We start from the raw sequence: 27,522 nt of genomic DNA, 5'->3' as shown, positions 1-27,522 counted from the left end.
ATGAATGTATGCATGTTGATAAAATCTAAGAAGCATTCTTTTGTGGTCTAGATTTATCCTTAAGGGTCTCACAACTTCTGAGTGATAATTTTTGCAGAGAATATAAGGCTTCTATGAAGACTAGTATACTTTTTGGGAACTCTCACTTTTATTAAGTAACATATTAATTGTATTAATAAGGGAACTAGAAAATGACTGAAACAATATAACAATTGAGCTTATATTTGAACAAGGTACTATTAATGCAGTAGACTTCATTTTTCAATCTTTTTCACTGATGTTCTTGTCAATATAAGAATAAAATTATTATGCATTATTAAATGCATTAAAAAGTCAAGTCAATCTCAAAAGACTATGAAGATTAAAGATCAGATAATATGACATCATAAAAGTACTAAATAGATATTCTTCCAAAATCTTTCTAAATAACCTCAAATGCCATAAAGTCACTGGAAGACTATCAAACAAACTTAACACTAACATAATGAATTGGCTTTTGTGTGATGATATTCTTCATCGACGCATCTTTATTGATGACAAATTCATCTGTGCTCTGTGGATATACACAGCAGCACAGAATTAAACAGTCAATGATTCTTCAATGATCAGAAACAGATTTATGTTAAGTAAAATATGGACATTGTTTGATATATGATGTAATTAAACTTTTTATAATATGATTTTAAAGTTAGTTCATGAAATATTTGTAAATAGGAAGTCTACTCCCATCCTGCATTGGCAAGACTGAACGCTTCAGTTTTCAAATTGATAGTAAGTTTCATTTAGAACAATCTTCTGTCCTTACATCTCAAACAGTATATGTACAACAATGGATTTGACTGGAATAAAACACAATATTAGCACCATAGAGAGCTGTATCTAAATGACTACAACATAATTATCATTTGATTGAATAATAAATAAAATAACCACAACCTTTATGCTCTTTGTTAGATTATGTTTGTTAGAGTAATCCTAGATGGCATTTTCTCTAATTATCTTTTCATAAAATATCAATTATATAAATGCACCCTTCATTGCACCTGTCCAGCCCCCAGTCAGTGCTCTCATATTTATTCAAGTCATGCATTTTTATTTATAAGCATCCCATTTTTCTCATTTTGAAAGGAAACTCTGAAGCATATTAACTCATTTTATACTAGTTATTATTTCCATTTGATTCTTACTATGACGGGGCGACCACTTCTAAAACATCTTTTTGATACATCCTCTGTAAGAGACCCAAAACACTCTGCTAGGTGTGGCTTCCCCAAACAGCCATTATCATAACTATATTTCCTTAATCAGTTGGACCAGATATTCTCAATAGTGCCTCTTTCCTTGCTTGATAATCAAAGTTCTCAAATTCTAGATGTTCTCCTTTTTCAGAGCAGAAAGTATAACAGTCCACACCCCGTGTGGCTCAGCCGTTAACACTGGCTGCTCTTGCAGAGGAGCAGGGTTCAATTCCTAGCACCCTCATGGTGCTGATGATCTGAAACTCCAGTTCTAGAGGGAATCCAATGCCCCCTTTTGGTTTCTTTGGGGCATGCCAAGTTGTGTAGAGACACATGTGTGGGCAAAATACCCATGCAAACAAAATAAAAACATTAAAAAAATAACAGTTTATAACACAGGAATGATGTGATAGTCATACAAGAAGGTATCCATCACAAACCTGAAGGTCTTAGGATAGGCCCATAAAGTTTTAGCACTCTTCACAGCAAGGCAACAAGTACCTTGGCCTGGGTTCCCTCTATAGCCAGAATAGTACTTAAAGATGGAGACAGAGACAGAGTCCCACATTGGAGCACTAGACTGAGCTCCCAAGGTCCAGTTGAAGAGCAGAAGGAGGGAGAATATGACCAAGGAAGTCAGAACTACGAGGGGATGATCCACCCACTGAGACAGTGTGCCTGAACTAACTTGGAACTCACCAAGGCCAGCTGGAATGGGACTGAATGAGCATGGGATCAAACCGAACCCTCTGAATGTGGCTGACAATTGGTGCAGACTGAGAAGACAATGATAATGGCACTGGGATTTGTCTCCACTGCATGTACTGGCTTTTTGGGATCCTAGTCTATTTGGATGCACACCTTCCTAGGCCTGGATGGAGTGAGGAGGGCCTTGGACTTTCCACAGGGCAGGGTATCTTGCCCTCTCTAAGGACTGGAGGGGGAAGGGAGGAGGGTGGGTGGGGGAGCGGGAGGGAAGTGGGTGAAGGGGAGGAAGTGGAAATTTTGATTCCTAGTATTAATAAAGTAATAAAAAAAGAATTGCTTCTAACTCACATAGAGTTGCATACCTTAAGGGAAAATAAATAAAGTACTTAATCAATAAAAAAAGAAAAAAAAGAATGAAACATTTTAAATGAAAACCAGATTACTCAAAGTAAAAACAACAACTTAGTCAATGAGACACTCATTAAAGACAGCATTTCAGCATAGGACCACACAGATCTACTAGATCTCCAGCCAATATGATTAAATACTGCACAACTATGGTCTGATAAGAGTTCTGATAAATTCTCTCAAGAAATGAGAGGAAAAGAAATCTTTGTGTCTGGGTGTTAGAGAGGGATTGCCTAAAGCATACAAGTTACATGAAATAAGTGATCTTTTATTGTGTTGAAGCTCAGACATTAGAAAGAAAATAATTAGTGATATTTACAAATGTATGAGATCATATGTAACGTCTTAAAAGAGAATCATGTACGCATGGGACTGATTCTCACTGGAACACTGAAGAGTGGCCATGAAAATGTGCTTAAACAAGAAAACTTATGAGTTAAGTACTCCAGTTGGAGACTTACAAAGGAATTTCAAAAGTCCAAAATGAAGCATAAATTAACTCTGAGGATATTATCAATGAAAAGTCAACCCTGTAGAAAATAAAGTCTCCAACAAATAAATAAAAAATGTGATACTAGTTATAAAAATAAATACTCTGAATCAAATCCTACTTACGAAAGTGTTTGGCTTGTACAAGCTTACAATTAACAACAACAATAACAAATTAATTGGCAATATTTAAATCAAAATACTTCAATGAAAATATATAATTCCTGTTTACCTGAGAACCTGGACAGTGAGTGTGGTAACGGTAGGTCAACATTCCTGCTTTGCCACAGTTATCTGGAGCAGAGCAGAGGCTGCCCCTCCAGAAAGGGCTTGGCTCTCCAGCTTGCTTCAGCGTCTTCCTGCTTCATTCCACCATTCTGGCCTCTGTAAGCGATCAGGTTTCCAACTTCTGGAACAAAAAGGACTTGGAGATAAGAGCTCAGGCATACACCTTAGCCTTGATAAGAGGCAAAATTAATTTTTGTTCATCATTTAAATTGTATTTTCATTTCTTCAGAAGGGTGGAAGTTGGGCACTCAGCAGGCTAGCATACATTCTTAGCATGCGCAGGGGCACCACTAAACCAGTTACAGCCATAAACACACAGTAAGAGTCTCACCAGTGACAGTGAGCTGGCCCGTAACTGGTGATTCTTGAATCAGTGACTACAAGAAGACTCCCAACTCAAATATCATCTGCATCTCCACTGTTTGCAATATCACATTACCATTATCTTGGGAACTCATACTAGCATCAGAAAATTATGGAATAAAATTATATAATTTACTTTTTATTAAGAAATACAAAATATATTTTTATATTATATTTATATTATATTTTATATTATATTTGTATTATAAAATAATAAAAACATAAGCTTTTTAAAGGTATGTTTAAGACTTTGTATTTACTCTGTTGTATCCTGGCTTTCAGAGACACTTGCTTGCCATGCCGCGTGAGAAGGCTTTTCCTTATTGGGTAAAATTGTCCCTACAGTGATTTGACTTACTTTGCTCTGTTGCCATATCAACAGGCAACCTTCTGAGTATAATATGAATTCTATATCTTATATAATTAAGTTGGTGATGTGGATAGCAGGTACAAGTCCTTCAGTCAGAAGGCAAACTCCTATATAAATAAGCTAACTGGCATGGAAACTAGATACATATAATAATGAAAATACGTATAGACTAGTATGGCAAAATGTTATTTTAAGGTGTGCTACATTTGTTTATGCTGTGGAACATTTGTTGAATGATGCAAAGATGTGTTGCATTCTTTTATGTTGCACTTGTTTAACTGTGAAGCTGTGATGCTTTGCCTGTCTAAAACGCCTAATAGTCTAATAAGGAGCTGAATGGCCAATAGTGAGACAGGAGAAAGGACAGGCAAGCTGGCAGGCATAGAGAATAAATAGGAGGAGAAGTCTGGGGAGAAAGAGACCTAGGATGAAGAGGAGATCGAGGAGTGAGAAAAGAAGGGACCAGTCACCCAGCCACACAGCCAGATACAGAATAAGAAGAAAAGAAAGGTATATAAAAAGATAAAGATAAAAGCCCAGAGGCAAAAAGTAGATGTGATAATTTAAGAAAAGCTGGCTAGAAATAATGGCTAGAATAATGCCAGCTAAGGCTGGCATTCATATAAAGGAAGACTGTGTGTATTTACTTGGGAGCTGGGTGGTGGGTCTGCAAAGAGCCAAAAGAGTTAAAACCAGCAACAACATCATTTTGGTGTGCCAATGTGAAGCTCTCAAATATCCATCGAGACCTGAGAAAGCTGAAAAAACAAAAACAAAACATGACTCCTTTAAGAAGTTCTGCTGCACAGAAAGTCTTTTTTAAAAAATAATTTTTTTAGTAGAAGAAAGTAAGTTAAAAAATGCCTGCCACAGTGCAGGGCACTGGCATTCCATGGTTGCGGGATTGAGTGCAGTTCCTGGTCAAAGGGCACCTCTGCTCAGGCTGCAAGCTTTAGACTTGGCTCTCGGGAACTAAAAAGCAGGTGGAGCCGGCCAATAGAGCTGCACAGAGGACCCAGCTGTAGCTTAGCAGTTTAAAGTTTGTTCTCATGGTCAAAATAGGCTAAAAAGTATGCAGGAAAAGAAGTCCATATGGGAAAACCTCTAAGCAGGTTCCAGTGTGTTTTACAATGCCTGTCTAAAACATATGATTAGTCTGATAAAAAGTTGAGTGGCCAATAGCAAGGCAGAAGAGAGGATAAGGAGAGCAGGCAGGCAGAGAGAATAAATAGGAGGAGAGATCTGGAGAGAAAGAAATCTAGGAAGAAGAGGAGAAGGAGAGAGGACACCAGGGGCTGGCCACCCAGCTATACAGCAAGCCACGGAGTAAGAAGTAAAGAAAGGTATATAGAGGAGAGAAGGATAAAAGCCTAGAGGCAAAAGGTAGATGGGATAATTTAAGTTAAGAAAAGCTGGCTGGAAATAAACCAAGTAGAGGTCAGGCATTCGTAAGACAGAATAAGATTCCATGTGCTTTATTTGGGAGCTGGTTGTTGGAACTCACAAGGAGCCAAAAGAGTAAAAGACTAAACAACAGACCAGAGACCCATTATCTTAAGAGTAAGATCAAACTCCTCATCACATCCTAGTTAATCTATAGGGCAACCCTCCACCTGAATGTATTTCCTGATAGCCAGACTACCATCTTTTTGTTTTATTTCTGTTCTGTGTCACGCGCTTCAAACCAGTGACATTGCTGGAAAACAATTTTCGGGCAGATGAGGACAGGAGAGTGTGAAGGTCAGGATGTGGGCAGTGCCCTTGAACAGTCTGTTAGTTCCTGACAAGGCAGCCATGAGAGACAATGGAGCAGGTGTAGGGAAGGGGAAGCAAAGTTAAAGTAATCCTATGTCTGGGCATTATATTTCACACATTATATTTCATATATAGACAAAAATTTCAAATTTTTGGTAAGCACCATGATAGCCATTGGAAACCCAAACACTAGAACACAGTCCACATCTCAAGACACTTATTACATGGGAAGAGAAAAGAGTTAATTAGGCCGGTTAACACTGGCTATGATAGAGATCATTATGGAAAGTTAGAAGATCATAAAACTAGTCTACTTTTCGAGAATAACGGTGGTAGAGGGCAATGGTTACATCTAGGGCTGCACAGGGGTTAGACAGACAAAGAAAGGTCAGTAGGGGCTACAGACTTCATTAAGTTCATTCAAAAGATTTCCTTTTCCAAACCACGAAAATGAAAGCATTTACATTTTTTTGTCTATGAGAATGCTTCCAACACTGTACTCATTTTTAGCTGATAAACATAAAGGTCCCATTTTGTCAGACCTTTAACTTTGTGATGTTGTAAGGGACAGAGCAGTGACTAGTCTGCCTGATTTCTGAAACGGAAAACGATGAAGTGACATCCACAGGAACTAACAGTGTTTTTTTTAACTGCTATCAAAGAATGGTTATTTCAATAAGAAAGGAACATTAGAAATTAATGCATGGAAGGTAAAAGAAAAATTGAAAAGGAAGCTGGGTGCTTACAATTATAACACATGGGAGGTGGAGGCAGGAGGTTAAAGAGTTCCTAGTCGACATTAGCTACAAAATGATTTATTTTGAGATCAGTGCGGGCTAAAGGTGACCCAATCTTACCCACAAAAACAAACTAGCAAACGAGTCAAAGGATCTAGACGCAGGCCAGGGAATACTAGACAATGTAATTCAGGTTATAGGAAACTATATCCTTCTTTGTGAAAGGCATCCTGAGATGAAGCTAGGGTACTGAGCAGGCAAATATATAAATGATCCTAGAATTACGTTATCCTCTAGGAACATGTTGGACACTTCATACACAAATATGTTAACTCAACTTTAGTATGACCCTACAAGGCAAGTACTTTTAATATTTTTATTATAGAGTAAAATTAATGCAAGATAAATGAAACAACTTTATGTCCTTTCCAGCTTTGACATGATTCATATACCCTTTCACCCAGAGTATTATCATTATCTAGCATTATATATATATGTATATTATATATATAATATGCATATTATATATATAATATCAATCATCTTATTGTTTATCCTATTCCTGTCTGTCTCCTCTGAAAAGAAGGTAAGTAATGCAAGCACAGGGGATACAGCACACATCATAACATACAAAAATCCCTGAGAATTATTTTGCTTTGAGTTCAATAACTTCCCAAAGACTAATTTTGTAGTGTGTTTCTTTCCCTCTAAGACACAAAGTACTTTAAAATGCTTGAGTTAAAATATTTGCCAAAGATATTTTTTGAGTGGATCATGAAAATAGCTGATCATGAAGCGTATCCTTGCCATGCTCATCACGCTCACTGTAGGACAGGGAACTAGAGAATTCACTTCCTGCTTCAAAGAACATTTAGGACTCGAAACAAGGTAGAAGCATGAAGGATACTTAGGGCACAAATGAGAAATCCTTGTATTTCATGATCTCCATTCTTAAATCAGCAAATGTTATCTAAAACAGCAACTCATCTTTCCTCTCCACCCTCAAAATACAAACCTAATTTAACATTATTGTAATGTTCACAATACCATGGGCTGGAATTGGCCTGAAAGCTTCCTTTTTAAGGACTGGCTCTCATGGTACCAGAAGGTACAATGCAAGCTTCCAAAATAAGGGAGCAACCAACTGTCCTACCCAGTTATGACATCTATGAACCACAATAAAAGGGAAATTAATAGAAATAAGCACTACACTAAAAATCAGAAAAAGCACAATAAATAACAATGATGCAATTGAAGAATTTCAAGATACAAGAACACACCAAACCAAAATCCTGTAAAAACAAGAAATACTAAAGACCAAACAAGACATCAACAAGAAGGAGACATGGCTAATAATGCAAACAATCAATGAATCTTAGAGATGGTTCTTTGAGGAGATAAAACAGAAAGAAATGACCCAAATGAACAGAATCAGAGATGAACATGGAAGCATTACAGCAAACAACAAAGAAATTCAGACTATTGTAAGCAAACACTTCCTGCCACGTCGCTCCACCTGTACTTCTTGCCTGGCTACAAGGGACCAATCTTTACAGGGTACAAGACCGTTGTCCCACATCACTAAGACTCAGGGAACATGATGGAAGAGGGGAATGAAAGACTGTAAAAGCCAGAGCATTGGGAAGTCTGCTGTAAGACTGTGTATCCCACTGCCATCCAGAGCTACATCCAGAAAAGTCTCCCCAATATAAAATTCTCAGTTATACCCATAAAAGCTTCTCTCCAACATGAGCTGAACAAAAAAAATGACACCAGTGGACATACCAAACTGGATGGGGAAATGCCCAAAAGGCCTCCACCCTATACCAAGAACTGTGTACAGCTGAAGAAAGCCGGGAGCAGAAGAGGTGGTCTTCCCCGGAGACGAGGACGCCAGCTGTTTGTCTAGTGCCACATGGTCAGCCCTGAAGTTCCTTTTTGTTATATCTGCTTTCTGTTGCAGTGATAAAGCACCATGAACAAGGCAATTTATAGAATAAAGGGCATATTTTAGCTTATGGTTTCGGAGGATCAAAGTCTACAGTGGTGGGCATGTCATGGCAACAGACAGCAGGCATGTCACCCAGATCAGGAATCTGAGATCTCACACCTTGAACTGCAAGCAAGAGAGAGTAAGCTGGAGATAGCATTAAACCCTCAAAACCTACCTCTAGTGATATACTTCCTCCAGCAAGTTCCAACTCCTAAACCTTCCCAAAGCAACTGGGGGACAAGTGTTCAAATGTATGAGGCTTCTGGGAACATTCTCACTCAAACCCTCACATGTTTGAGGTACTAGTTAGAGCAATATGAGAAGATAAGGAAGTCAAAGGGATATAACTAATAAAAGAAGTTAATTTATTCCTATTTGCATACGATATAATGTTATATGTAAGAAATCACAAAAATTTCAACAGAAGACTTCTAGAAATGAACAGCACTTTCAGTAAAGTGGCAATATTAAGCATACCGAGAAAGCATTCATCGAAATATTACCATTTCCAATAGTCTCAAAAATATCTAGAAATAAATCTAACCAAGGAGTAGAAAGAACTTTACAAGAAAAACTTAAAATGTCTGATGAAAGAGATTGAGGAAGACACTAGAAGATGCAAAGACATCCTATGTTAATAAGTTGGTAAAATTATTATTGTGAAAATGACTACTCTACCAAAATAACTTACAAATTCAAAGCAATCCCAACAAAAATCTCCATGACAAGCTACACAGAAATAGAAAAAAAATTCTAAAATTCATATGGAATCACAAAAGAGGTCAGAGAGTCAAAGCAATCCTAAACAAAAAGAATAATGCTAGAAGGATTACCATAGCAGACTTCAAGCAGCATTTCAGAGCTATGGTAATAAAGGCAGCATGGTATTGGCATAAAACGGACGTGTAGATAAAGGGACAGAATGTAAGACACAAACATGAGAACACACAATTAGTCGTCACTGGAGAAAAGATGGCATCTTCAACAAACGGTGCTGGGAAAACTTGATGTCCACATATAGAAGAATGAAATTATAGCAATATGTATTACCTTATATAAAAATTAACTACAATTGTATTACAGACTTTAAAGTAAAACCAGAAACACTGAAACTACATAAGAAAGTACAAATGATATTTTGCAAGATACAGGTGTAAGAAAAGACTTTCTGAACAGGACACTGTGGAGGGCCGGACCACATTCTCCATTGCTTCTAGGAACAAAGGTAGAGATTGACCTCTGTGACCTCAAGGTGTGGCGGTACACGCCTTTAGTCCTGATGCCTGGGCGGCAGAGGCAGATTGACCTCTGTGACCTCAAGGTGTGGCGGTACACGCCTTTGGTCCCAATGCCTGGGAGGCAGAGACAGGCAGATCTCTGTGAGTTCAAGGTGATGTAGCACACGCCTTTAATCCCAGCGCATGTGCTTGGTAGCTCTCTGGTAACACAGGTAACCGCTGCGTCCCTGCCTACTCCCGAGGCATCATCTGGGATAATGGGCAGCGGACCAATCCAAGAGTGACAGGCCAGAAGCGAGGACTGTTTCCTTTATAAGGGCTGGGTTCCCCTCATTCTGGGTCTCCGCCATGTTGGCTGATGCTCGCTCTCCCAAGGGGCATTAAAGCTTTACTGCAGAAGTATCCTAAGTGCCCCGCGTCGTTCTTGCTGGCAAGAAGGTAGCGCGGGACAGGACACCATTCCCTCAGGAATTCAGAGTAACAAAGCACAAATATGGTCTCATAAAACTAAAAAGCTTCTATACAGCAAAGGAAACAAAGTTTCCTGACAAGGATGTTCAGAGAGTGGGAGACAATCTTTACCAGCTGTTCATCTGAAAGAGATGTATACAGAATAGAGAAGGAACTAAAAAAGAACAAAGAATCAAGGAAAAAGAATGGCCCAATTAGAATGGATCTGAAAAGAGAGTTCTCAAAGGAGAAACAGCTCAAACAGGGTTTGATAAAGACATCCAAAGTCTCTCACTCTTTACACACTGTGGATCTTTGTGTTAATTACCATCTACTGCAAGAAGAAGCTTCTCTGATGCACTGATTTATGGGTATAGTAATATGTTGTTAGGAGTAACTTTATTGCTATGTTTCTTTAGCAGAATAAAAGTAGTAAGTTTTTCTCTATGGTCCATGAGCTACCTAGTTTCAGTATCTTAGCCACTTCAGCAGTGTCAGATATAAGTGTCTTCTCATAGAATAGGCCTTAAATCCAATTTTAAAAAGTAGTTGGTTACTCCTATGACATCTGTGCCCTATTGTGCCAGTATAGCTTACAGGAAGCCATTATTGTAGGTCACAGGATTTGTAGTTTGGGTTATATTGATGATTACTTTTCTTCTCTAATGGTATACAAAACACTATCCAGCACCATGAAAGTTAGTCAATACTGGTGAAAACTTCCAGCTGGGCACCAGCTTGATTTCTCCATGCTTGATGGCATAAGTAAGTTGGTGTCTTTAACAAAACCTTCCCCTTAGGCTGATCTGTGTGGAAGGTGTTGAGGAAGAAAGACTGTAAGAGATGAATGTGGCAGATGACCTGAAAGAAACAGCATTTTCCAGACACTCATAAGAGGTCACAGAGACTAGGACAGCATGCAGAAAACTGCAAAATTTAAATCAGACAAAATCACAGAACTGGAAAGAGAAAGTAAACACAAAAATCCCATCTCTGACCAAAAAGCTACTTGCAATTAATAAATGCCGAGAAAAGGGAAAAAAAATCAATTTTCTTTAAATGGAGTGTCAATGGGCCTACCCCACCGTAGGTCCCATGCCCAGGAGGTTGTTGGCTATCACAACTCCATTTTTTTGGCCATTTTTCCATTTGTTTTTTTTCTTTTTCTCTCTCCCACCCCACTGACAGAGAGCAAGCAAGCACACGAAAGAGAGAATGAACATAAAGTTGGGAGGGTAGGGTGGCAGTGAGGATCTGAGAGGAGTAGGGGAGAGGCAGGAATATGAAATACGATGCATGAAAATTTTCTAGGTTAAAAAAGGTTTAACATCTAGTGATAGGGAAATGCAAACTAAACTACTTTGAGACTTTCTCTTACCTAGTCAGACTAGCTAAAATCAAGAAAACAACCAAATGCTGGCAAGGATATGGGGAAAGGGAGCCCTCATTAATTGCTGGCTGGATTGTAGACTGGAGTACACTCTGGAAATAAGTATGGATTATTCTTTAAAAGCTTAAAATAAATTTACTTCATGAAAGATACACTACTCTTTAGTATATGCTCAAAGGAGTCAACATCCTACTCCAGACTACTACCTCCTCAGCTATGTTCATTGCTTCTCTATTCACAATACTCAGAAAATGGACAGTCTAAATGACTTTCAATAGATGAACAGATAATGAAAATGTAGTATGTATACACACTATTCAGCTGCAAATAAAAATTGAAATCATGAAATTTGAAGGCTGTGGTGATATTTCATTTGTATTTTAATAAATAAAGCTTGCCTGAAGCTCAGAGAGTAAAACAGCCCCACTGGTCAGCCTTACACACCAGGCAGTGGTAACACATACCTTTAATCCCAGTAGCCACATTAGTTTGCCATAGAAATTCGGCGGTAGTCGTGCACACCTTTAGTCCCATCACTAGAGAGGAATGTAAGACAGGAGGAGACAGTTCTCAGACACAGTCTCATTCTGAGATTCCTGGAGGCAGGACCGCCATTTCAGACAGAGGTAGGGGTAAGAGCCAGGAGCTGGCTGTTTTGATTTTCTGACCATCATGTTGAACCCCAATTTTTTCTCTGTGTTTTTATTAACGGTGCTACAGCAGACAAATGATGGAATTAGAAAATATTATACTGAGTTCGGAAATTGAGACTCCCAACTCCACCAAGTGAAAAACCAACACTGCACTTTCATATTTGCATGCCTCTGTTATCAGTCTTTAGATGTGAGTCTACAACTTGGAGTAATCACAGAAACAGGAAAAATGTAAAGGAACCACTGTATTTGAGAGAGAGAGAGAGAGAGAGAGAGAGAGAGAGAGAGAGAGAGAGAGAGAGAGAAATTCCAGAGAGGGGGATAGAAGATATAGGTGCTATGAAGAAGAAAAATGAGAAAAAAAGGCAGTGGCTAATTTAAGTGGAGAGGTGGATAGAAGAGAGGGCAATAGTGAGGAAGCAGCAAGGAAGAGCAATAAAGAATACTATGGATGATTGTGAAAAAAGTCCACAGGGGGAAAAAATTCTGATTATTTAAAAAAAAACTTGTTATTTAAAATATATATGTATATACACGTAAGTTTATGTATACACATATATAAATAATTTAAATGAAACTACACTAAAAAGGAAGATAATGCTCGCTCCAAAAGTCAGACTACCTAACAAAAACCCTAGGTCCAGTACCCAGATTCTCTGTGTATTTTCCATCTTTACATGACTTTATTTTAAGCTCTGTTTCTTTAATTTTTATTTTTAATTTTTGGGTTCGGAGAACAGTGTTTCTCTGTATAGCTCCGGCTGTCCTGGAATTCACTCTGTAGACCAGGCTGCCCTTGAACTCACAGAGATCCATCTGCCTCTGCCTCATAAGTGCTGAGATTAAAGGTGTGCCTCCACACCCAACTACTCTTTTCCTTTTTTGTTTTTTAAATACTTTATTTTCTTTTCTCTTCCAAGCCTACATATCTTTTTTAAACACAATGTGACTTGTTCAGAGGTTTTCTTCGTCTGAATTTATCTTTACTGTATATCTCTGTTTTTCTGACGTCACGAGTCTTTAATTTTCTAAGCAATGTGGCTAGGATTAAAGCTGTTGCTTTGACAACTGGATCTACCCCATTCCTTAGCTTTCTGAGAGTCTAGCTTCATGGCAGAGGTACTGATGGGAGCCATGTTTATTGCTACAACTCTATGGAGTTTCAAGGTCCTTGCCCTGCCACCACCAAAAAACCATGCTGTCAGCTATTCATGAATATGTTAGGTATTTGGTTGCTTAGCCTCTTAAAAGAGTTGCAAGCTTTTTATAGCTAAAGCTGAGTCAGGAAGCCTCTCTTAAATGAGATGTGCTTCCCTCTAAAACAGAGCCCACCCAGAAAATGACACTACCAAGAAGCCATGCTTAACTCTGTTCTTTTTGTGGCTAAAATTTCTTCTCAAACTCTCCCAGGTTTTAAGTGGATTTAGTCATTCACATTGGCACCATTTGCCGACAGAAGTTTCTGTCCTGCCTGGTCCTGCAGCCGTTTAGTCCCAAAGAAACATATAAAGGTCTACATTAATTATAAACTGGTTGGCCTTATAGCTGGGGCTTCTTATTAACTCTTACATCCTACATTAACCCATAATTCTTGTCTGCGTTAGTCATATGGCTTTGTACCTTTTTCAGTGAGGCATTCTCATCTTGCTTTCTCTGCATCTGAGTGATGACTGCAGACTGAGCCTTTCCTCTTCCCAGAATTCTCCTATTCTGGTTGACCTACCTATACTTCCTGCCTGGCTACTGGCCAATCAGCATTTCTATGAAACTAATGCAAAAGACAAATCTTTACAGGGTACAAAAACCACTGTCCAAAACTGGAAGCTGTACAAGTCACTGCACAGCAGGAAAAGAATGCAGGAGCTTGGAAAATTGCCAAGTTGCTGCAAGGTAGCTCTGCAGTGGTTGTGGTAGGACTTGGCAAAAAGCCTCTTAGTAGGTGAAATCAAGCCAGGCAGCCAGGGTCAGAGATCTTCTGGGTCATGGACCTTTTGGGTCTGTTTTGGGCTATCCCTGTATGATGTAGGTGGGTCTTCTATCTATCTGTTGCTTTTATTGGTTAATTAATAAAGAAAACTACTGGGCCTGATAGGTCAGAACATAGGTAGGCGTGGAAGACAGAATTGTGGGAGAAAGAAAGCAAAGGCAGGCAGGTGCCATGAAGCTCTGGCCCAAGATGGACATAGGTTAGAATCTTCCCGGTAGCAGTGCTGAGGAGTTCCACCGAGAGGGGTGAGTGTGTGCTATCCTGGGGCGGATTGTCCTGGAAGAGAGCACACCCCCCTGAGCTCCTACTGCAGGGTCTTCTGTGTTACACTCGACCCTACCCTGCCCCCACGATCGCCCTTTTGTCTCCGGTGTCCTTGGACTACCAGGAGACCCTGTGTCTGTGCTGAGGAGTTCCATCCAGACAGGAACAGTTCCTGCTCCTGCACTGAAGAGATCCACCCAGAGAGTCAGTCACAGAAAGACTGGACCAAGACACCAAGACTCTCCTGGCTCCATTTGAAGGAAGAGATGGGCAGGCACCAATGCAAGAATTCCTCCAACAACCTGAAAGACAACATGACATCACCAGAATCCAGGGATCACGAAACAAGAATTGAACACCTTACTCCACAAGAAATAGAAGAAATCGACATTAAATGGAACATTATTAAAAGAATAGAGGAACTTAAACAGGGGGTGAAAAAAAACTGCCATAATAAAATAGAGATGACAAACAAAAAGGTAGATGAAATGAATAAATTTCTCAAAAATTCCCAAGAAAACCAAGAAAAAACAATCAAACAGGTAAGGGAAACAGTTCAAGACTTAAAAATGAAACGGAAGTAATGAAGAAAACACAAATCGAGGGAAGGTTGGTTACGGAAAATCTGGGTAAATGAACAGGAACTACTGAGACAAAGTATTACCAATAGAATACAAAAGATAGAAGAAAGAATCTCAAACACTAAAGATACTATAGAGGAAATAAACTCACTGATTAAAGAACAAAACAAATACAACAAATTCTTAACACAAAGCATCCAGGAAATCTGGGACACCGTGAAAAGACCAAACCTAGTAATAATAGGGGTAGAAGGAGAAGAATTACAGCTCAAAGGCCCAGAAAATATATTCAACAAAATTATAGAAGAAAACTTTCCTAACCTAAAGGATAGGTAACCTATGAAGGTACAAGAAGCATACAGAACACCAAATAGACTGGATCAACAAGAGCATCCCCTCATCATATAGTAATCAAAACACAAGACATACAGAATAAAGAACAAATATTAAGAGCTGCAAAGGAAAAAGGTCAAGTAACATACAAAGGGAAACCTATCAGAATTACACCCGACTTCTCAATGGAAACCATGAAAGCCAGGTCTTAGTTAGATGTGCTGCAGACACTAAGAGACCATAGATGCAAGCCCAGACTAATATACCCAGCAAAGCTTATGTTCACCATCGATGGAGAAAACAAGATATTCCTAAACAAAAACAAATTTAAACAATACATTGCCACAAACCCACCCTTACAGAAAATACTAGAAGGAAAATCACAAACCAAGGAAGCCAACAACACCCATAATAACACAAGCATTTGACAACCCTCCACCAGCACAGCTCAAAGAAAGGAAACACACAAACTCTACCACCAGAAAAATAACCAGAGTTAACAACCACTGGTCATTAATATCACATAATATCAATGGACTCAATTCACCTATAAAAAGGCACAGGTTAAGAGAATGGATACGAAATCAGGATCCAACATTCTACTGTCTACAAGAAACACACCTCAAACTCAAAGACAGACACTACCTCAGAGTAAAGGGTTGGGAAAAGGTTTTCCAATCAAACGGACCAAAGAAACAAGTGGGTGTGGCTATACTAATATCTAACAAAATTGATTTCACACTAAAATCAATCAGAAGAGATGGAAATGGACACTTTATACTCATGACAGGAACAATATATATATCCTGAATTTATATGCCCCTAATATAAAAGCGCGCACTTATGTAAAAGAAAAATTACTAGAACTCAAAGAAAACATCAAAACACACACTCTAATAGTAGGAGATTTCAACACTCCACTCTCACCAATGTATAGGTCAACCAGACAGAAACTTAACAGAGAAATAAGAGAACTATCAGATGTAATGAACCAAATGGACCTAACAGACATATGTAGAACATTCCACCCAAACAGAAAAGAATACACCTTCTTCTCAGCATCGCATGGAACCTTCTCAAAAACTGATCACATAACTGGTAACAAAGCAAACATCCATAGATACAAAGAAATTTTGTAACCACCTGTGTACTATCGGATCACCATGGAATAAAGTGAAAATTAAACAACAGTTCTAACCCCAGAAAGCCTACAAACTCACTAAAAATGAACAGTTAACTACTGAACCACCCCTGGGTCAAGGAAGAAATAAAGAAAGAAATTAAAGTCTTCCTTGAATTCAATGAAAACAAAGACACGTCACACCCAAATCTATGGTACACTATAAAAGCAGTGCTAAGAGGAAAGTTCATAGCACTAAGTGCCCAATTAAAGAAAATGGAGAAAGCACACATTGGAGACTTAACAGCACACCTTAAAAGATCTAGAAAAAAAAAGAAGCAGATTCACCCAGGAGGAGTAGAAGGCTGGAAATAATCAAACTGAGAGTTGAAATCAACAAAATAGAAACACAGAAAACAATCCAAAGAATCAATGAAACAAAAAGCTGGTTCCTGGAGAAAATCAACAAGATTGACAAACCCCTAACCAAACTAATCAAATGGCAGAAAGAGAACACACAAATTAACAAGATCAGAAATGAAAAAGGGGACATAACCACAGACACAGAGGAAATTCAGAGAATCATTAGATCGTACTACAAAAGCCTGTATGCCACAAAATTGGAAAATGTTAAAGAAATGGACACTTTTTTAGATAAGTACCATATACCAAAATTAAATCAAGACCAGGTGAACAGTTTAAATAGACCTGTAAGTTGCGAGGAATTAGAAGCTGTCATCAGAAACTTCCCTACCAAAAAAAGCCCTGGACCAGATGGTTTCAATGCAGAATTCTACCAGAACTTCCAGGAAGACCTAATACCTATACTCCTTAATGTATTCCACAATATAGAAACAGAAGAGTCATTGCCAAACTCCTTTTATGAAGCTACAGTCACCCTGATACCAAAACCACACAAAGATTTAACCAAGAAAGAGAATTACAGACCAATCTCATTCATGAACATCGATGCAAAAATTCTCAATAAAATACTGGCAAACCGAATCCAAAAACACATCCAAAAAATTATCCATTATGATCAAGTAGGCTTCATCCCAGAGAGGCAGGGCTGGTTCAACATACAAAAATCTATCAATGTAATCCATCATATAAAGAAACTGAAGGAAAAAAACCATATGATCATTTCATTAGATGCTGAAAAAGCATTTGACAAAATTCAACACCCCTCTATGATAAAGGTCTTGGAGAGATTAGTGATACAAGGTTCATTTCTAAATATGATAAAAGCAATATACAGCAAGTCGACAGCTAACATTAAATTAAATGGAGAGAAATTCAAAGCCATCCCACTAAAATCAGGAACAAGACAAGGTTTTCCACTCTCTCCATACCTCTTCAATACAATGCTTGAAGGTTTAGCAATAGCAATAAGACAGCATAAAGAGATCAAGGGGATTCGAATTGGAAAGGAAGAAGTCAAACTTTCGTTATTTGTAGATGACAAGATAGTGTACATAAGCAACCCCAAAAACTCTACCAAAGAACTCCTACAGCTGATAAACACCTTTAGCAATGTGGAAGGATACAAGATCAACTCCAAAAAATCAGTTGCCCTCCTAAACACAAAGGATAAAGAAGCACAAAGGGAAATCAGAGAAACATCACCTTTCATGATAGCCACAAATAGTATAAGATATCTTGGGGTAACTCTAACCAAGGAAGTGAAAGATCTATTTGACAAGAACTTAAAGTCATTGAAGAAAGAAACTGAAGAGGATACCAGAAAATGGAAGGATCTCCCTCTCTCTTGGATTGGGAGGATCAATATAGTAAAAATGGCAATTCTATCAAAAGCAATCTATAGATTCAATGCAATCCCCATCAAAATCCCAACAAAATTCTTCACAGACCTTGAGAGAACAATAATCAACTTTATATGGAAAAACAAAAAACCCAGGATAGCCAAAACAATTTTATACAATAAAGGATCTTCTGGAGGCATTACCATCTCTGACTTCAAACTCTATTACAGAGCTACAGTAATGAAAACAGCTTGGTATTGGCACAAAAACAGGGATGTTGAACAATGGAATCAAATCAAAAACTCAGATATTAATCCACAAACCTATGAACACCTGATTTCCGACAAAGGAGCTCAAATTATACAATGGAAGAAAGAAAGCATCTTTAACAAATGGTGCTGGCATAACTGAATGTCAACCTGTAGAAGAATGAAAGTACATCCATTTCTATCATAATGCACAAAACTCAAGTCCAAAGGGATTAAAGACCTCAATATTAATCTGACCACACTGAATCTGATAGAAGAGAAAGTGGGAAGTAGTCTACAAGACATGGGCACAGGAGACCTCTTCCTATATAGAACCCCAGTAGCCCAGACAGTAAGAGCAACAATTAATAAATGGGACCTCCTGAAACTGAGAAGCTTCTGTAAAGCAAGGGACACTGTCATTAAGACAAAAAGGCAACCTACTGACTGGGAGAAGATCTTCATCAACCCCACATCAGACAAAGGTCTGATCTCCAAAATATATAAAGAACTCAAGAAACTAGACTTTAAAATGCTAATTAACCCAATTAAAAAATGGGGCACTGAACTGAACAGAGAATTCTCAACAGAAAAAGTTCGAATGGCCAAAAGACACTTAAGGTCGTGCTCAACTTCCTTAGCGATCAGGGAAATGCTAATCAAAACAACTCTGAGATACCATCTTACACCAGTCAGAATGGCCAAAACCAAAAACACCAATGATAGCCTATGCTGGAGAGGATGTGGAGCGAGGGGAACACTCATCCATTGTTGGTGGGAATGCAAACTTGTGCAACCACTTTGGAAATCAGTGTAGCGGCTTCTCAGGAAACTGGGAATCAATTTACCTCAGGATCCAGTAATTCCACTCTTAGTAATATACCCAAGAGATGCCCAATCATACTACAAAAGCATTTGTTCAACTATGATCATAGCAGCACTATTTGTAATAGCCAGAACCTGGAAACAACCTAGGTGTCCCTCAATAGAACAATGGATAAAGAAGGTGTGGCACTTTAGAGTTCTACTCAGCGGTAAAAAACAATGACATCTTGAATTTTGCATGCAAATGGATGGAAATAGAAAACACTTTACTGAGTGAGGTAACCCAGACCCAAAAAGAGGAATATGGTATGTACTCACTCATAAGTGGATTCTAGCCATAAATAAAGGACATTGAGCCTAAAATTCATGATCCTAACGAAGTTAAATAAGAAGGTGAACCTAAAGAAAAACATATAGTTATCCTCCTGGATATTGGAAGTTGACAAAATTGCCGGGTAGGTGTTGGGAGCACAGGGGTGGGGATGAGGTGGGGAAAAGGGGAGATGGGGGGAGCGAAGGGAGAAGGGGAGGATGGGGAGAGCTTGAGGGAATGGGATGGTTGGGATGAAGGAGGGGTTGATGTTGTAGCAGGGAAATATATATCTTAATTAAGGGAGCCATTTTAGGGTTGGCAAGAGACTTGACTCTAGAGGGGTTCCCAGGTATCCGAGGAGATGTCCCTAGCTTGTTCTTTGAGCAGCAGAGGAAAGGGTGCCTGAACTGGCCTTCTCCTATAGCCACACTGATGAATATCTTGCATATTACCATAGAACATTCATCTGGTGATAGATGGAGAGAGACAGAGACCCACATTGGAGCACTGGACTGAGCTCCCAAGGTCCTAATGAGGAGTAGAAGGAGGGAGAACATGAGCAAGGAAGTCAGGACCGCGAGGGGTGTGTTCACCCACTGAGATGGGACAGATCTAATGGGAGATCACCAAGGCCAGTTGGAATAGGGCTGATGGAGCATGTGATCAAACTGGCTGAAGGTGGAGTCTGACTTAGAAGCCAAGGACAATGGTGCTGGGCTTTGATTCTACTGCATGGATGGCCTTTGTGGGAGCCTTGCCTGTTTGGATGCTCACCTTCCTGGTCCTGGGGAAAACAAGGAAGACCTTGGACTTCCCATAGGGCAGGGAACCCTGACTGCTCTTTGGCCTGGAGAAGGAGGAGGAGGAGGAGTGGTAGGAGGGGAGGAGGTGGAACTTTTTAATAATAATAAAAAAATCTTCCCGGTAAGCCACGACCTAGTGGTGATATACAGATTATTAAAAATGGGTTAATTAATATGTGAGGTAGCCAATAAAGGGCTGGAGACAATGGGCCAGGCATTGTTTAAATGATTACAGTTTCCGTGTACTTATTTTGGGTAAAGCTAGCCGGGATGAAGGCATAAGTCACAAACAATCCCACATCAGTTTAGAATTATGATTAATAGAATGGTTATTTATTCTAGGGAAAAAACTTACAGATCATCGTCCTGGACAACAGCCCCTCTGCGCGATCAGGAAAGAAGTCTAGGAGCCAGAAGCAGAGCCGGAAGCCAGAGAGCAAATGGAGGACAACTGCTGCATTTTTTAAAGAAAGAGAAACCACGCCCCAATGAGCTGGTATCTCAGCAGCTATTGGCTGAAGGAGCAGAAGGAGCTCCCGCAGCACCTCCCCCTTTAGTTTAAGTAAGAGAGTTCTAAGCCTACTACGAAATTATATACAATAAGTACAAATATCCTATTCTAACTAGCTTAAGTCTTGTATAAGAAATAACTTGGCCAAGTCATGAGAGGAAAGTAAATACATTTATATAGTCTTCAACCCTCATCGAAGATCTGAGAAGGGAAATAATGTTACCTGAGTAATTAGGAAGTGCAATCAAACAACTTCCAGAACATGCAACAAATCACAGACACAACTGTGATTTCAAGGGGTAGAGGTAAATTGACCTCTGTGATTTCAAGGTGTGGTAGCACACGCCTTTAATCCCAATGCCTGGGAGGCAGAGACAGACAGATCTCTGTGAATTCAAGGTGTGGTAGCACACACCTTTAATCCCAGCACTGGGGAAGCAGAGACTGTTGGATCTCTGTGAGTTCAAGGACAGCCTGGTCTACAGAGTTATTCCAGGACAAAGATCTATAGAAAACCTGTCTCAAAAAGTAAAAGTAAAAATAAAAGAAATAGAGGTTAAAATAAAGCCACATAAAGATGGAAAATACACAGAAAATCTTGATACTTTATGCTATTATGCTGTCTTTGAATTGTTTGAATGCTGAGGAAAGAGCAACAGCTGCTAAAAGATATTTGTTCATAAATGCTGCTGAACTAATCCAAGACAGATATTTTGAAAATGCCTTGACTTCAAAATTTGGATCTAAGGATATGATACTTTGGAAAAGAGATTCTTCTTTTGTTTTCACAGAGGATGAGACCCTGTGGACTGCTTCTATCCCAATATGGTATGACAGACCACGCCCTCCTTAAAGGTTGCTGTGAACACCCTCAAAAAATTACTTCACACAGAATACACCATAAAAGACCTGATTAAAAGCACCCCTATATAGCGGGAATAAGTTTGGAGAGAAATAACTACGTCCATATTCCCAGATATTGTTTATAAATGTTCTTTTACATTTAAAGGGGGATATGATATAGATATGAATAATTTGCATTGGTATGGATTTTAGGTCAATTTTGTTATATGTATATGTATTTATGCTCTTGATTAAGGTATTGTGATTGTGTAGTTTATATAAAAATGTAATGTATAATTAGGAAATATAGGTTGTTAATGGATAATCATCGATAATGGTCAAGCCTGTAGTCATGTTAGATTTTCTAGATATGTAGAGATATATTTCAGTTGGATAGGCATTCTTCATATCTTTCAAAGACTACAGAATATGGCATTTAATGTTTTAATAACTTAGGGCTTTTCATGACAATGAGACACGTCTGCTCCTGGCAGCACCAGCTACTTCAAGAGGAAGATGGGCATTGAAGAGACTCCTTATGGAGTTTGATAGCCATTTGGGCAAGAAACTCCTCTTGCCTGGACTGCTGCATAAACTGGACACAGAATCCGCAGAGAGAGGACTGCTGAACTTGCCTAAAGGTGAGATGGTCTTTCAGGGTTCCTGATTTATGAAAGAGTCTGTGAGACATTCTGCAGGACATAGCAAAAAGTGATTGAACTGTCTTTGAATTTTCCTGCTTCATAGAAATGTCTGCTGGATACTATGAACCTGTAGGGTGAAGATGGATGCCCCAACGGTACAAAAAAACTTTGGGTGACTGTACAGACGGTGAGATGTCTCTGTCATTTCTAGAGTTTTGAAAGTTGCTTATTTCTTCTTTAGTTATATCCTTCTGGAGTCTTTGATGGAGTTGAAGAATGGTTAGTTATAGTTTTCCTTAGTTATAATAAAAGATAAAATATATATAGATATTGTAACTGTAATTCTTGCTTTATAACTGTTTTTTATATGTAATTTTGCTATGTTAAAGTTAAAGACTTCCTTTTTTGTTTAAACAGAAAAAGGGAAAATGATGTAGGTGGGTATTCTATCTATCTGTTGCTTTCATTGGTTAATTAATAAAGAAAACTGCTTGGCCTGATAGGTCAGAACATAGGTGGGCAGGGAAGACAGAACAGAATTGTGGGAGAAAGAAAGCAGAGGCAGGCAGGCACCATGAAACTCCGGACCAAGATGGATGTAGGTTAGAATCTTCCTGGTAAGCCACCACCTCGTGGTGCCACACACATTAATAGAAATGGGTTAGTCAAGATGTGAGAGTTAGCCAATAAGAGGCTACAGATAATGGGCCAGGCAGTGTTTAAAAGAATACAGTTTCCATGTAATTATTTCTGATGTAAAGCTAGCTGTGCGGGAGCCAGGAAGGACGAAAAGCAGGCCTGCTTGTCCCATCACTACACCTGTAGGTGTGGGGTTGGGATTCACATGGGCGTCAGATGAAGATAAAAGTTATAAAATAATCCCATACTAGTTCAAAATTGCCTATAATAAAGGGTTACTTATTTAGGGGGTAGACTCACAGATCACAGTCCTAGATCACAGTCCTCTGCACGAACAGGGAACAGGAACTGAATCCAGCAGCTGGAAAAGAGAGAGCAAGTGTAGCACTTTACCTTGGTATAAGAAACCATGCCCAAGTGGGCTGGTATCTTAAAGGCTAGTGGCTGAAGGAGTTCCCACAGCACTGAATGTTGAACTCTAAAGAAACTCTACTTGGAGTTTGTTTTCTTCTTGGCGCAACTGGCCTTTGGGTAAGGAACTGCCTATACCTTGACCACTGACAAAGGGTACAATGTTTGGATTGGACAAGCAGGATACAAGAGAAAGACTGCCAGACCTTGCCAAGACAGGGTAAGATTGTTCTGAAAATTTTCCTGTCTCTAAAAATGCTCTGTCAGTTACTCTAGGCCTTAGTCAAAGTTGGTTGCTTCAACATTGCAAATGAGACTTTGGGTGATTGCTCAGGTAGCCAGATGTCTCTGTCATCTACTGCACATTTTGTAAGCTGCTTGATTGCTCTTCCTGCTGACACTAGTGATATTATCTCCCTTCTCAGGCCTTCGATGAGGTTGAAGAGTATATAGTTATAGTTACCTTCCTCTTATGCTCTAGCTAAGCCATTTCCAATATAAGACTTAGACTCCTTAGGATAGAATGTTTATTAAAACATTTAGCATAGTATATATAGTTTTGTATTTGGTTTGGAACTCTCTTCTTTAAACAAAAGAGGGCAGTGCTGTGGGAGCTCCTTCACCCAATAGCCTTTAAGATACAAGCCTTCTTGGGCGTGGTCTTTTATAGTATAGTTGCTAAGGTAAAATGCCATGCTCGCTCTCTTGTTTCTGCCTGCTGGGTTTGGTTCCTGTTCCCTGGCTGTGCAAAGAACTGTGATCTAGGACCATGATCTGTGAGTCTACCTCGAAATAAATAACCCTTTATTATATGCAATTCTGAGCTAGTGTGGGATTATTTTGTAACTTCCATCTACACTTGGTTATTAATATCTCTCAATATCATTGGACTCAACTACTCAATAAAAAGACATAGACTAGAATAGACACAAAACAGGATCCATTCTTCTGTTGCACACAAGAAACAGACTTCCACATCTAAGACAGACATTAATTCAGAATAAAATATTGGAAAAATATATTTCAAGCAAATGGATCTAAGAAGCAAGTTGGTGTAGACATTCTAATATCTAAAAAAAATTGAATTCAAACCAAAATTAATCAAAAGAGATGGGAAAGGAAACATCCTATTCACCAAAGGGAAAAAAATTCATCAATATGATGTTATAAGTCTTAACATTCACACACAAAAGGCAGGGGTACCCACATTTGTAAATGAAATATTACTAAATCACATGTTGACCCTCACACATTGATAGTGGGAGTCTTAAATACCCCATTGTTACCTATGAACAAGTCACCCACTCAAAAACTAAACAGAGAAATACTGGAGGTAACATGTTATAAAACAAATGGACCTAACAGATATCTACTGAACATTTTACCCGAACACAAAAAGATTATACTTTCTTCTCAGTACATCATGGAACATTGTCCAAAACTGAGCGCGTACTTGGTCACAAAGCAAGTCTTAAAAGATACAAGGAAACTTAAATAATCCTCTGCATCCTATCAGAACAGTACAGATTAAAGTTGGATTTCAACAGCAGAAACAACAGAAAGCCTATAAACACATGGAAAATGAACAACTCTCTCCTCAAAGAAAACTCTGTCAAATCGAAGAAAGGAACAAAATACTTTCTTGAACTCAATGGACACAAAACACACCATACCCAAACTTATGGAACACAATAAAAGTAGTGCTAAGAGGACAGTTCATAGCACCAAGTGCCTATATAAAAAAATTGGAGAGATTCCATACTATCAACTTCACAGAACACCTGAAAGTTCCAGAACAAAAGGAATAAGCATACCCAAGAGGAGTAGAGGACAGGAAATAATCAAACTGAGGGCTGGAATAAATAAATAAAACAGAAACAAAGAGAACAATAAAAAGAATCAGTGAAACAAAGAATTGTTTTTTTTTTGAGAAAATCAATGAGATAGACAAACCCTCATCAATACTAACAAAAAGACATAGAGAGAATATCCATGTAACAAAATCAGAAACTAAAACAGAGACAAATCTACAGACATTGAGGAAACCCAAAGAATCATTAGGTTATAATTTAAAAGCCTGTACTTCAAAAATTGGAAAATCTAAAAAAAAAATGGATCATTTTTCTCAACAGGTAACACTTACCAAAGTTAAATTAACATCATATAAACTAGTTAAGTAGACATAGAAACCCTAAGTAGGTAGAAGCAGTCATTAAAAGTCTCCCAAGCAAAAAACAAACAAAAAAGACCCCGAGGGTTAGATGATTTTAATAGTGAATTCCACCAGACTTTCAAAGAAGACCTAATACCAATACTCCTCAAATTACTTCACAAAATAGAAACAAGAAGAAACATGCTAAATTCATTTTATGAGGCCAGTCATCCTGACACCCAAACCACACAGATTCAATCAACAAAGAAAGAGAATTACAGTTCAATTTTTTTCTTATGAATATAGATGCAAAAAATTAAATAAAACACACACAAACTGAATTCAAGAACACATCTAGAAGATCATTTACCATGACAAGTGACTTCATCTCAGAGATGTGGAGATGGTTCCTCGAATGAATTCGGTCAATATAATCCACCATGTTGTTGTGACATATTTGATTGTATTCTGATGCTACCTAGACTGACAATAAAGTTTGCTTTTAATCAGCAGTGGAGCTAGCTATTAGCTGACCAGCTATTAGCTATTAGTCATAGAGGTTTTGGAGGACCGGGGACAGATAGAGAGATGCAGGAAGTAATAAGGTGGAGTTTAGAGAGTCTTGGCCCTTTTTGGATTGAGGAAATGGGTGTGGGGAGGTCACTGGTTGTTTCTTTGCTGCTTCTCTGATCCTTCAGATTCTTAATTCACTATCTGATTCCCAAGTTTTCATTGAAAAAAAAATTAGATAAACACTTTATCATATAAAAAAATAGAAAGAAAAAATCCACGTGGTTATCTCATTAAATGCTGAAAAAGCATTTGACAAAGTTCAACATCACTTCATGATAAAAGTCTTGGAGACAAGAGGAATATGAAGAACACACCTAAACATAATAAAGGCAATTTACAGCAAGCTATAGGTGACATGAAATTAAACAGAGAGAAACTCAAAGTAATTCTACTAGAATCACCTGGGTGATGGTGGCACAAGCCTTTAATCCCAGCATTTAGGATCAGAGGCAGGTGGATCTTTGTGAGTTTGACGCCAGCCTTGTCTACAGAGTGAGTTTCATGACAGGCACCAAAGCTACACAGAGAAACCCTGTCTCAAAAAAAAAAAAACAACAAAAGAAAACAGATTCTACTAAAATCAGAAACAAGACAAGACTGTCCACTCTCTTTGTATCTATTCAATATAGTTCTTGAAGTTCTAGTGAGAGCAATAAGACAACTGCAGGAGATCAAGAGCATACAAACTAAAAAGAAAGATGGTAAAGTATCGTTATTTAAAGATATGATACTATACATAAGTGGATACCAGGAAATTCCTAAAGCTGATATTGATAAACACCTTCACTGAAACAGCTGGATACAAGATTAATTAAAAAAAAACAGTAGCATTTCTATATATACAAATGACAAGCGTATTGAGAAAGAAAGCAGGTAAACAACACCTTTCACAATAGCCCCAAATACATAAAATATCTTGGGGTAAACAACAAGTAAGTGAAAGATTTGTATGACAAAAACTTCAAGTCCTTGAAGAAATAAACTGAAGAAGAGTTCAGAAGAAGGAATGATCTCCTATGCTCATGGATCAGTAGGATCGACATAGTTGTAATGGCAATTTTACCAAGAGCAATCTACAGATTCAATGCAATTCACATAAAAATTTCAACACAATTCTTTATAGACCGTGAAATGAGGATACTCAACTTCATATGGAAAAATAAAACATACAGGATAGCTAATCCTGACCATAAAAGAAGTTCCAGAGGTAACACCAGTCCTGATTTCAAATAGCACTACAGAGTTAGAGTAATAAAAGCCATATATTATTGGCTAAAACAGATACATTGATCAATGGAATTGAATTGAAGACCCAGACAAATCTACATAACTATAGACACCTGACTTGATAAAGCAGTCAAAAATATACAATGGAACAAAGAAAGTATCTTCAACAAATGGCAATGGTCCAACTCAATGTCGGCATATAGAA

General features: G+C 38.4%; 1 protein-coding gene across 20 annotated transcripts in view; it reads right to left on the bottom strand.

Moving 5' to 3' along the window:
• Positions 1-27,522, bottom strand: part of Mbd5 (methyl-CpG binding domain protein 5) — a 348,936-nt gene that overhangs the window by 69,811 nt on the left and 251,603 nt on the right. For 18 of the 20 annotated variants that reach the window (XM_085681158.2, XM_085681157.2, XM_085681167.2 and 15 more), the window contains one exon: positions 3,076-3,252. The gene's annotated coding sequence lies outside the window, so the exon portion shown is untranslated. Of the gene's footprint in view, positions 1-3,075; positions 3,253-11,891; positions 11,964-23,254; positions 23,316-27,522 lie in introns of all 20 variants that reach the window. The other 2 variants (XM_085681159.2, XM_085681163.2) reach the window with 2 other exon arrangements.

Source organism: Myodes glareolus, chromosome 21 (genome assembly GCF_982192425.1).
Source record: "Myodes glareolus chromosome 21, mMyoGla1.1, whole genome shotgun sequence".
Lineage (NCBI taxonomy): Eukaryota > Metazoa > Chordata > Mammalia > Rodentia > Cricetidae > Myodes > Myodes glareolus.
The sequence above is the reverse complement of the archived record's forward strand: the minus strand, read 5'-3'. Positions and strand labels throughout refer to the sequence as shown.